The 8,703-nt window shown below is 40.1% G+C and overlaps 1 protein-coding gene across 2 annotated transcripts in view; it reads left to right on the top strand.

Moving 5' to 3' along the window:
- The first annotated feature begins 339 nt into the window (after positions 1-339).
- IL1RAPL2 (interleukin 1 receptor accessory protein like 2) overlaps positions 340-8,703 on the top strand; it is a 413,104-nt gene continuing 404,740 nt past the window's right edge. Inside the window, exon 1 of one of the 2 annotated variants that reach the window (XM_075573334.1) lies at positions 340-1,080. The gene's annotated coding sequence lies outside the window, so the exon portion shown is untranslated. The remainder of the gene's footprint in view (positions 1,081-8,703) is intronic. The other variant, XM_075573332.1, reaches the window with a different exon arrangement.

The raw sequence follows: 8,703 nt of genomic DNA, 5'->3' as shown, positions 1-8,703 counted from the left end.
TATAACTCTACCTTTGAGAATAATTGCCCTAAAATTAGATCAAGTCACTGACATGCAGTAAGAGAAAATATCATGGAAGAAGCATGACAGAATAAAGTGAATTATTATTAATAAGCTTACTGGTGTTGGTTAATTTATACACAGCAAGACCCAGCACCAAAGCATTGCACCAAAATGCTGCTCACTACAGGTGGGCGAGGATACCCTTCCTTTCTTTACTGGGCAGACCTTTGGAACTTGAATGATTGCATCAATACAGTATGTCACTGTAACTTTAATGGGAAGCTGCTTGGATGCGAGTGTAAAAGAAGCATCTCGTGATCCCTCCCTCCTCTGCCAGGGATTGGGCTGCAGGCAGCTTGTCCATCAAGCCAGGGAACAGAGCTTGCTGCAACAGAACCAAGCAGAGTCTGCAGCATACAGGACAGACCCAGCAACACTGCCAGCTACCTAACCCCTTAGCATCATGCCCACTGCACCATTCAACATCTAGGCACAGCCATGGGAGGGCTGAGCTCACCTTGAATCCTGGATCTGTGTTGTCTTCTTTGTGGGAGCCTGAACCTTGTTACACTTTGTTAGGGGATCTAACATGTGGCTGCCGGACATGCCTACTCCATGCATGTGTTCTGTATTGGTGAGGTGACTGAATGATGCAGAGTTGGACAAGACTAACTTTGATGGAAAGTATTCAGAAGACTATTGTGTGGTGTAGTCCTCTCCTTTTCTCAGGGGCAACGGGCTGCCGGTTTGAAAGTGGCATGGAATATGTTGCTCTGAGCAATAAACATAAGCCAAACCTGTAATGCCTGACTGCTGTGGTAGACAATATCATTAGCCATCAGAGGGGAAGACTTGACATAAAAAGTTGCCTGCTTGGTGAAGTTTACACATTGCAGGACATGAAGCTGATTCCAGTGTTGTGGGACTAGGAGAACACCTGGAAATGTAAAAACTAAATACGATTTATGCTTCCAGTACTTATTATTTGATGGGTATTGTTAGAGAATTTGTAAGAAAATCCATGGGAGTGCTGAAGTATTACCAACTCTGCACCTAATGTGTCCATGGGAGAAATAGGTAAGTTACGGTATGTCTTCTGCAGAACACAGGATTGTCCTACTGCAGGTGCAGCATTGGGTATTATTTTGTAATCTCCTGTACAGCACTAACTTTGGGAAGAAAATATCCCCCATTAGTCTAATATAATATAACCTTTATTTGTACATTGCATGTGCTGTGTGAATGTTTGCAAATAGTGAGCGTATAAAACATATATCTAAGTACTATTAAATTCATCCACAGGGGTGCTCAATTGTAACAGCTACTGTATCTACTTTAAAACCTTCCAGTTCTGAAACATTCTGAGATGTATATTTTGGGGGAGGGAGGTGATGACATCCCAGAGTAATTTATCACAAATAATGTATGTTTAATTAAGAAAACGACTATATATTGCGTTGAGTCCTATTTGCTTGTCTCTATTTAACAATATCTGCTTTTGGTTCAAGAGTTTACTGCTATATGAATGAATGATACTGTTAGAATATTGTCACTTGGTTCTTTGCACAAGTAGAAAGCTTGCATTATATCTCTCTGGTGGGGGTTAACCCCTCATAAGACTGTGTCCACAGATTGTAATGCTGGTTACAATGTATTGATTAGTGGCTATAAGTTATTACACTGAAAATGGGCCAGCCTGCCCTGGTAAAGATGAAATCTCATACATATTGGAAGTGTACAGTATGTATAGGAAGAGGAGATCAGTAATTGAACTTTACAGGAAGACATTCCCTACCTATTTTATGTTAACATTTTAATGGGTTCATTTTGATACTCCTATTGATTAACTCTTTGCACACAAGACATTCTAGCTGTATGGTAAAAACGCATACATTTTATCTTAATCTTAAACCCATTTTTTTTGCAGCCTACAGTATGATTCATTAGTAGCCCAGAAACTGCCAAACATTTAAATTATTCTTAATTTGTCAAACAAAGTGCCATTCTCTCTCTTTGCCCAGTGGATAACATGTCCATAGGGTGTGTAGGATCTTATGTAAAGCGTGGCCACTGAATTAATTCATTTCTCAAGTGCTTTGGTCATCCCTGTAAGTAACAAGGGAAGTGGAGTCATTAGTTGCTTTACTGAGGTCACAAGAACAAGTGGAAATACATATCTGTCACCATCACATATTGCTTCTGTGCAGTGTGAGCATTCAGTAACTTTTTTGTTTGGATAATTGAATGTTTATTTTAGCCATTGCATGCAACTGTATGTGTGTGTGGTCATCCACTGTTTCACACTGCTGCTTTTCAGCTGCAGTGTCTGATTTGATGGTTGGGTTCTGATACTTGATAATCTGGTATTGCTGGTTTGTGAGTGGGAGTGTTTGCTTGTGAGTGGGAGTGTTTGCTTGTGAGTGGGAGTGTTTGCTTGTGAGTGGGAGTGTTTGCATGTGAGTGGTGGTGTTTACTTGTGAGTGGGAGTGTTTACTTGTGAGTGGGGGTGTTTGTTTGTGAGTGGGAGTGTTTGTTTGTGAGGCAGTTTGTCTGTCACTTTAGTTTTGGCAATCTGGGATTCACACTTTATAAATTGAGTTTTTACATTTCTCTTGAATCTGGAGCCTAGAGACCGTGTAGTTTTGTCATTCCTTTTAGTGTTATTTATTGTCATTGTACGTTTTGTGGTTCATTTTTATGCCCTTCCTTTGAGAAATGCTGTATCTGCTGCAGATTGCTGACATTTTAACTTCCCCATACATAGTTGCACACTGTGACAATAACTCAAAAGTATCCATGCAGCAGCAGGTCATGTAATCCCCTCTCCTAGACAATTCATATTGTGTATATATGTCTTCTACTTTGCTTCCTGGGACTTAAAAAATGGTTTCATTGCAGATTTTCTTGGAACGGTTTTATAATTCTGCCTTAATCATTGTACTTTCTGAATCATTGTAGTATTCTGTCCTAAACTAATTATCAGATAAACAAACAGTGGGCATGATATACTGTACATTTCAGCTTCAGTTACAAGAAGCATTGTAACACATTTTAAGAATACTTCATTTAGAAATAATGTTTACACTATAGAGAAACTGTTTTCACTCTTCTGTGGGATTATTGCTCGAGAAATACATTGTATCGGAAATATACACTGAATATCTACACGCCAAATACATTCTACACACTGTATACTGTGGCTACACGAATCTGCATATACAGTAGTCCTAAAAGTAAAACTCATGAAGTGCATTTTTGGCAAAAACGCACTAAATGCACTTCACTTCCTGACTTGGAATTTCTTGATATTTCTATTGAATAACTCATTAAGTGCCTCTGTAGTTATAGTCCAAAGTTACCAACACATAAAGCTCATTAAGTATGATTTAGAAATAATGTTAAAAAGAACATTTAATCTCCTTTTCCTCAGGACTCAATGAATGTAGCTAATGATTTTTTTCCTCTACAACAGCGACATATTTCCTGCTGATAACATAAATAATATAGAAACATAGCATATGCTGACAGATTAGAACCACTTAACCCATCTTGGCTGCGCATTTCGCTAAATGTTATGTGCTTTTAATTTACCTTTTTTATTTTTATTTTTTTTACTTTTGTATGTGTTTACTCCCTGGGGTGCATTTGTTTTTAGTGTTGACCAATTATTTAGCCAAATAGAATGCTTGCGTTTTAACCCTATAAAAGATACCGGACTCCAAAAGTACAGCCCTTCACTGGAATTGGTGTTGGTTTCTCTGGAGGGGTCTTCAGAACGTCTGCTTAGAGCGTGAGATAAGGACAGTGGGCTTTGCAATTAGCACAGAGAGCAAAGTGTGTTCCAAGGCAGATGCAGTGAGTGCTGGGACTGTAAGTAGCCACTGTAATGTTGCCAATTAAAACAGCTTTGTAAGTTAAAAGTTTAACGTTTAGAATGTAAAGTATGTTTTTTTTAAGCACATCCTTACATGACATTGTATCATTTTCGCAGCTGTCTTATTCAATTACCTTCATCATCACCAGAAAATTAAAGGGACGTTCCTTATATACCTACTTGTGATGGAGTCACAGCCTTGCATAGCAGCACTTTCTCCTTACCCAGAATCCTTTGCTGATGCCAAGGGGAGGAATTAAGTTGTGGTCATCATCATCATGATCATCATCCTTTATTTTTTAAGTAAATTCAGGCCTCCGCTTAAGGGGGCATCGCAATACGTTGCAGTCATTCTGAGAGCAACTACAATTCTTTTGTTACACAATAGAAAGATAGGAAAAGTCAGAGTTAAATGGTTGCATTAAATGGTAATACACATTCAGTTTACAGATATTTAATGGACAGTCAAAGATATGATTATGGGCATAAGTAACATTTACAGACAGGATTAAAATTGTGTTAGAAGAGGTAGGATAGGCCTTCAATGTGTTAAAAGAGGTAGGATAGAGATTCAATGTGTTAAAAGAGGTAGGATAGAGCTTCAATGTGTTAGAAGAGGTAGGATAGGCCTTCAATGTGTTAGAAGAGGTAGGATAGACCTTCAACGTGTTGGAAAAGGTGGGATAGACCTTCAACGTGTTAGAAGAGGTGGGATAGACCATGAATTTGTTAGAAAAGGTGGGATAGACCTTCAATGTGTTAGAAGAGGTAGGATAGACCTTCAATGTGTTGGAAAAGGTGGGATAGACCTTCAATGTGTTGGAAAAGGTGGGATAGACCTTCAATGTGTTAGAAAAGGTGGGATAGAACTTCAATGTGTTCGAAGAGGTAGGATAGTCCTTCAATGTGTTCGAAGGGGCCCAACATTGTGTTAGATTGTTATTCTAGATTAATGTTTTTCCTCTGGAAGGATTATATAGTGGGATTGTGTATGCTACCTTCTGTCATTTCTGCCTACAAATCTCTGATGAATTATTCAATTTGGCCTTCGATGGGATGAATTCTTTAATGGGGCAACAGTGTTCCTGGACATTTCAGCACAGAATGTATTAGTCTGACCAATTTCCACAGGTTAAAGTGATTCCATAGCCAGGGTTCCTGCTTGACCATGTACTGTATATGATTTTGACCACTTTTGGAAATGCTGCTTTGTGCCATTAAATAAATATTAGGAATGTGACTTTTGGGATGAATTTTCTTTTTATATTTTGTCCCTTTGCGGATCCTAAATTGATCCTAGTGTGGTCACTAGACTGACTTAAACTATATCGGTTTCAGTATTTTCCTCAGTAAAAGGACTTGCCCGAATGTGATGACACCACTGTTTGCCTAGGGTACAGAAGATGTTGAACAGTGAATTAGAGCCTGGGTCATTTGAAGCATTAGGCCCGGGCCATGGTGCAATCGCCCGCGTGGAGGCGTGCGGAGGCTGTGGAAAAGCGGGTGCTTTCCCTGGGCATGGTCAATGGGCTCTGGGGGCGTGCCTATGGCGTCATGGAGCTGGTTCGCCCTCATTGGGCGAACCGCTCACGTGACCGGACTGTCGCGCCAAGAAATCAGTTTTAACTGATTTCTTGCGCAACGCGCGCCCTCTCCCGCATGGACGTGAACACTGCCTTGAGGGCGCATGGTCTGCGGCACCATGGCCCCAGCCTGTGGCTTTGCTTATTGGTATATGCCATATTTGCTGCGGTCTACAGAGACCTTATGGAGAAATTGATGGATAACATGCACGATGCCATTTGTTTTATTACATTTACCATTGGGACGGAGGTCACTGTTATTCGTCATATATCTATTGGCCAAATCAAATCTTTATTATAGTGAAAAACTGGCAGAACCCTAGAAAAAAAAAACGCAGAACACATACATTCTAATTCGACTGAGAAACAGTATCTGTCTTCTATTAGGGACATTTGTGTCATTCTAATAGTAGATCATACAGCAAGTGACTAAAATCATCTAGGATGTTATTGGCCAGCTGCAGGGAAGCAGGAAATTGAAACGGTTATTAGTGCTTCTACGGTTTATTTCCAAGACCAGGCTTCATCTTGAACATGTTCACAATTATCTGTGATCCTCTTTTTGTGCTACTATGACCTATGAAATGATCCATTTGGAAACTCTAGGCTGAGGTTATAAAACTCATGTAACCGCCTCTTACTTCAGCAGTCAGAAGACAGAGATACAGATGTAGTGAGACCTGCTGTCCCCAGGAACCAAAAGTCCTCGGCGCTGGGGAGGCGTCCATGTTGTATGTATGTATATCTTTATTTATATAGCGCCATTAATGTACATAGCGCGTCACAGCTGTAACGCACGTGACATAATAATATAAATAACTAATAATACAAATAACACGTAATGGGAAGAAGCGCTTCAGACATAAAAGTAACATTTAGGAAAAGGAGTCCCTGCCCCGAAGAGCTTGCAATCTAATTTTTCCGAATGGGACCCCTGCAGTGTTAATCCTTCAGTGCCACGACTGCCGTGACAATGAAGACATTAAGTCTTGCTACAGTATATCTGTAAGTGCATCAAGAACCCTAAAGGACTTTGTCATTTTAACTTTCTCACCCAACTAGGGTGGTTACCTGCAGACAGTTGCAGTTTCAAATATTTTGTTCTTTTCGGAGCCATAACAAGCCAGATCTCTTTGGACCTTTTTTTTAAAAATTAAAGTAAGGACAAGGTGCTTACAGGTCAGACAGAATATCCTTGGTATGTAGCGTGTTTGTACCACATGCAACATATTAATGGTATACCTGTTATTTTTTCGCCTGCAACTCTGTTGGGGACTATGCCTTGGAATTTAAAATACTCTACATGCTTATGAATACTGTGTATGTCTGCTTTTTAAGACCGGTATGTGTGCTTTTTAAAATGATTAGTTTCCAGTGTTATTGTGTAATGTTGTACAGGGAAAAGGGAGACCAAAAAGCGCACCAGCACAAACGGAGCAGGAAGAACCCAGGACAAAAAATGATTAAAAGGGCACTTTAATGTGACAAAAGACCCATCCAACGCGTTTCGAACGTCACAGCGTTCTTTTTCAAGCGTTCGAAACGCATTGGATGGGTCTTTTGTCACATTAAAGTGCCCTTTTAATCATTTTTTGTCCTGGGTTCTTCCTGCTCCGTTTGTGCTGGTGCGCTTTTTGGTCTCCCTTTTCCCTGTATTGCATTGAGTAGCTGCACAGCCTGCCTGCCTGCCCTACCAGGATGTGAGTACTTGTATATTTTTCAGGGGAACCTGCCAATGAGACTGATGGTGAGTGGGTTGCACCACACACCACCTGTCTTCAGGAGGATAGTACCCATATATGACACAATAGGTACTATATCAATTGTTAGTACCCTGGTACAGTGGTCTGGCTTATTATCATTTTGAGATATACCTGCATTTGAGCGCTTCAGCTATTTTCCTTATTGTGTAATGTTGAAAACAATTTGAGTATTTTTGGAAGCATGTAGTGTCTAGACCATTTTCATTTGCTGGTAAAGTTTAAAGTTTAAATTTCCTCCGGCATAAAGCTGTATGTATCAGTTCAGATTCACATTGTGTCCGTGTGAGAGAATGTAATCCTTTTAAATAGAACATCACCCTTGTTTTCTACTTAATGTAAGAGAACATATACCCCCCCAGACACCATTTCTGTGGTGCTATGGTAAATCGCATACTTTAAATTGCGATCTAATAAAGCCTACTGTCCCCCATATAAGCGCTTTTTAAAAAATGCATTCAAAGAAACAGCTGTTTATATTCATTTCTATCTCTGAATGTTTGAATGGAGAACAGTGCAGAATATATGTGAAAATTACTTGTGTGGCCATTTTTTGCTAAATTTGGACAAGTAACTAATTCTCTCTCTCTCTCTCTCTCTCTCTCTCTCTCTCTCTCTCTCTCTCTCTCTCTCTCTCTCTCTCTCTCTCTCTCTCTCTCTCTCTCTCTCTCTCTCTCTCTCTCTCATTTAAAACGTAATAAAATGTTCTCTGGATTTTACACCACTTCCTGCTGTGTAACTTTGAGTAAATTCTATAATTGCTGTATCAGATGTTATTGCTTCCACTGACGCATTTCAGCGGGACACACACTGCGCTAGCGGGAGCAGATACCATTGTGTCTACATTCGGCGCTCATGAAAAAGGGGGCGGGGCTAAAACATTATTGCGCACGCCAACAGGTACAATAACACTTGCTACATCTGTACTACAAAGCATTCACCCTCAAAGATGTGTCCCTGTTTGAAGCTTCTCTCTGATTCCTTACTATGCCCCTGTTTGGCTGTGCTGTTCCTAAGCCGGTCTCCTTTCAGCCCCATTTGTCTCGCCTGACCTCTCTTTTGCCGGAAACCTTTTTAAATTCAATGCCCTCTACATATCCATTTTCTTTGCGTATCTCCCCAGGCAAAATCTCTCCCCACCATCCAGTCCCCTCTGAAAATTGACCTTTGCAGGGAAGCGTTCCATTAGCCTCCAACCATGATTACCTGGACCTGTCCATATGCATGTACAGTACTTACTGTCCATTCCCGACCAGACATTGTAATCCTCTCCACTTACACTAACTGCTGATAGCATCAATCTATGTGCATGTATATATATATATATAAAATCAAAAACTGATAGACGATACCGTTCTGTGGCTAACTAAATGCTTTTATTTGTGCGAGCTTTCGAGATACACTGATCTCTTCTTCTGGCGGTTTTACAATGGATAAAGCAAGAAAGGTTTTTTACTTAAATTCCAGGATGCACTGTTTTTAT

The sequence above is a fragment of the Ascaphus truei genome, chromosome 16 (assembly GCF_040206685.1).
Source record: "Ascaphus truei isolate aAscTru1 chromosome 16, aAscTru1.hap1, whole genome shotgun sequence".
Classification (NCBI taxonomy): Eukaryota; Metazoa; Chordata; class Amphibia; order Anura; family Ascaphidae; genus Ascaphus; species Ascaphus truei.
This window is presented reverse-complemented; position numbering and strand designations above follow the sequence as displayed.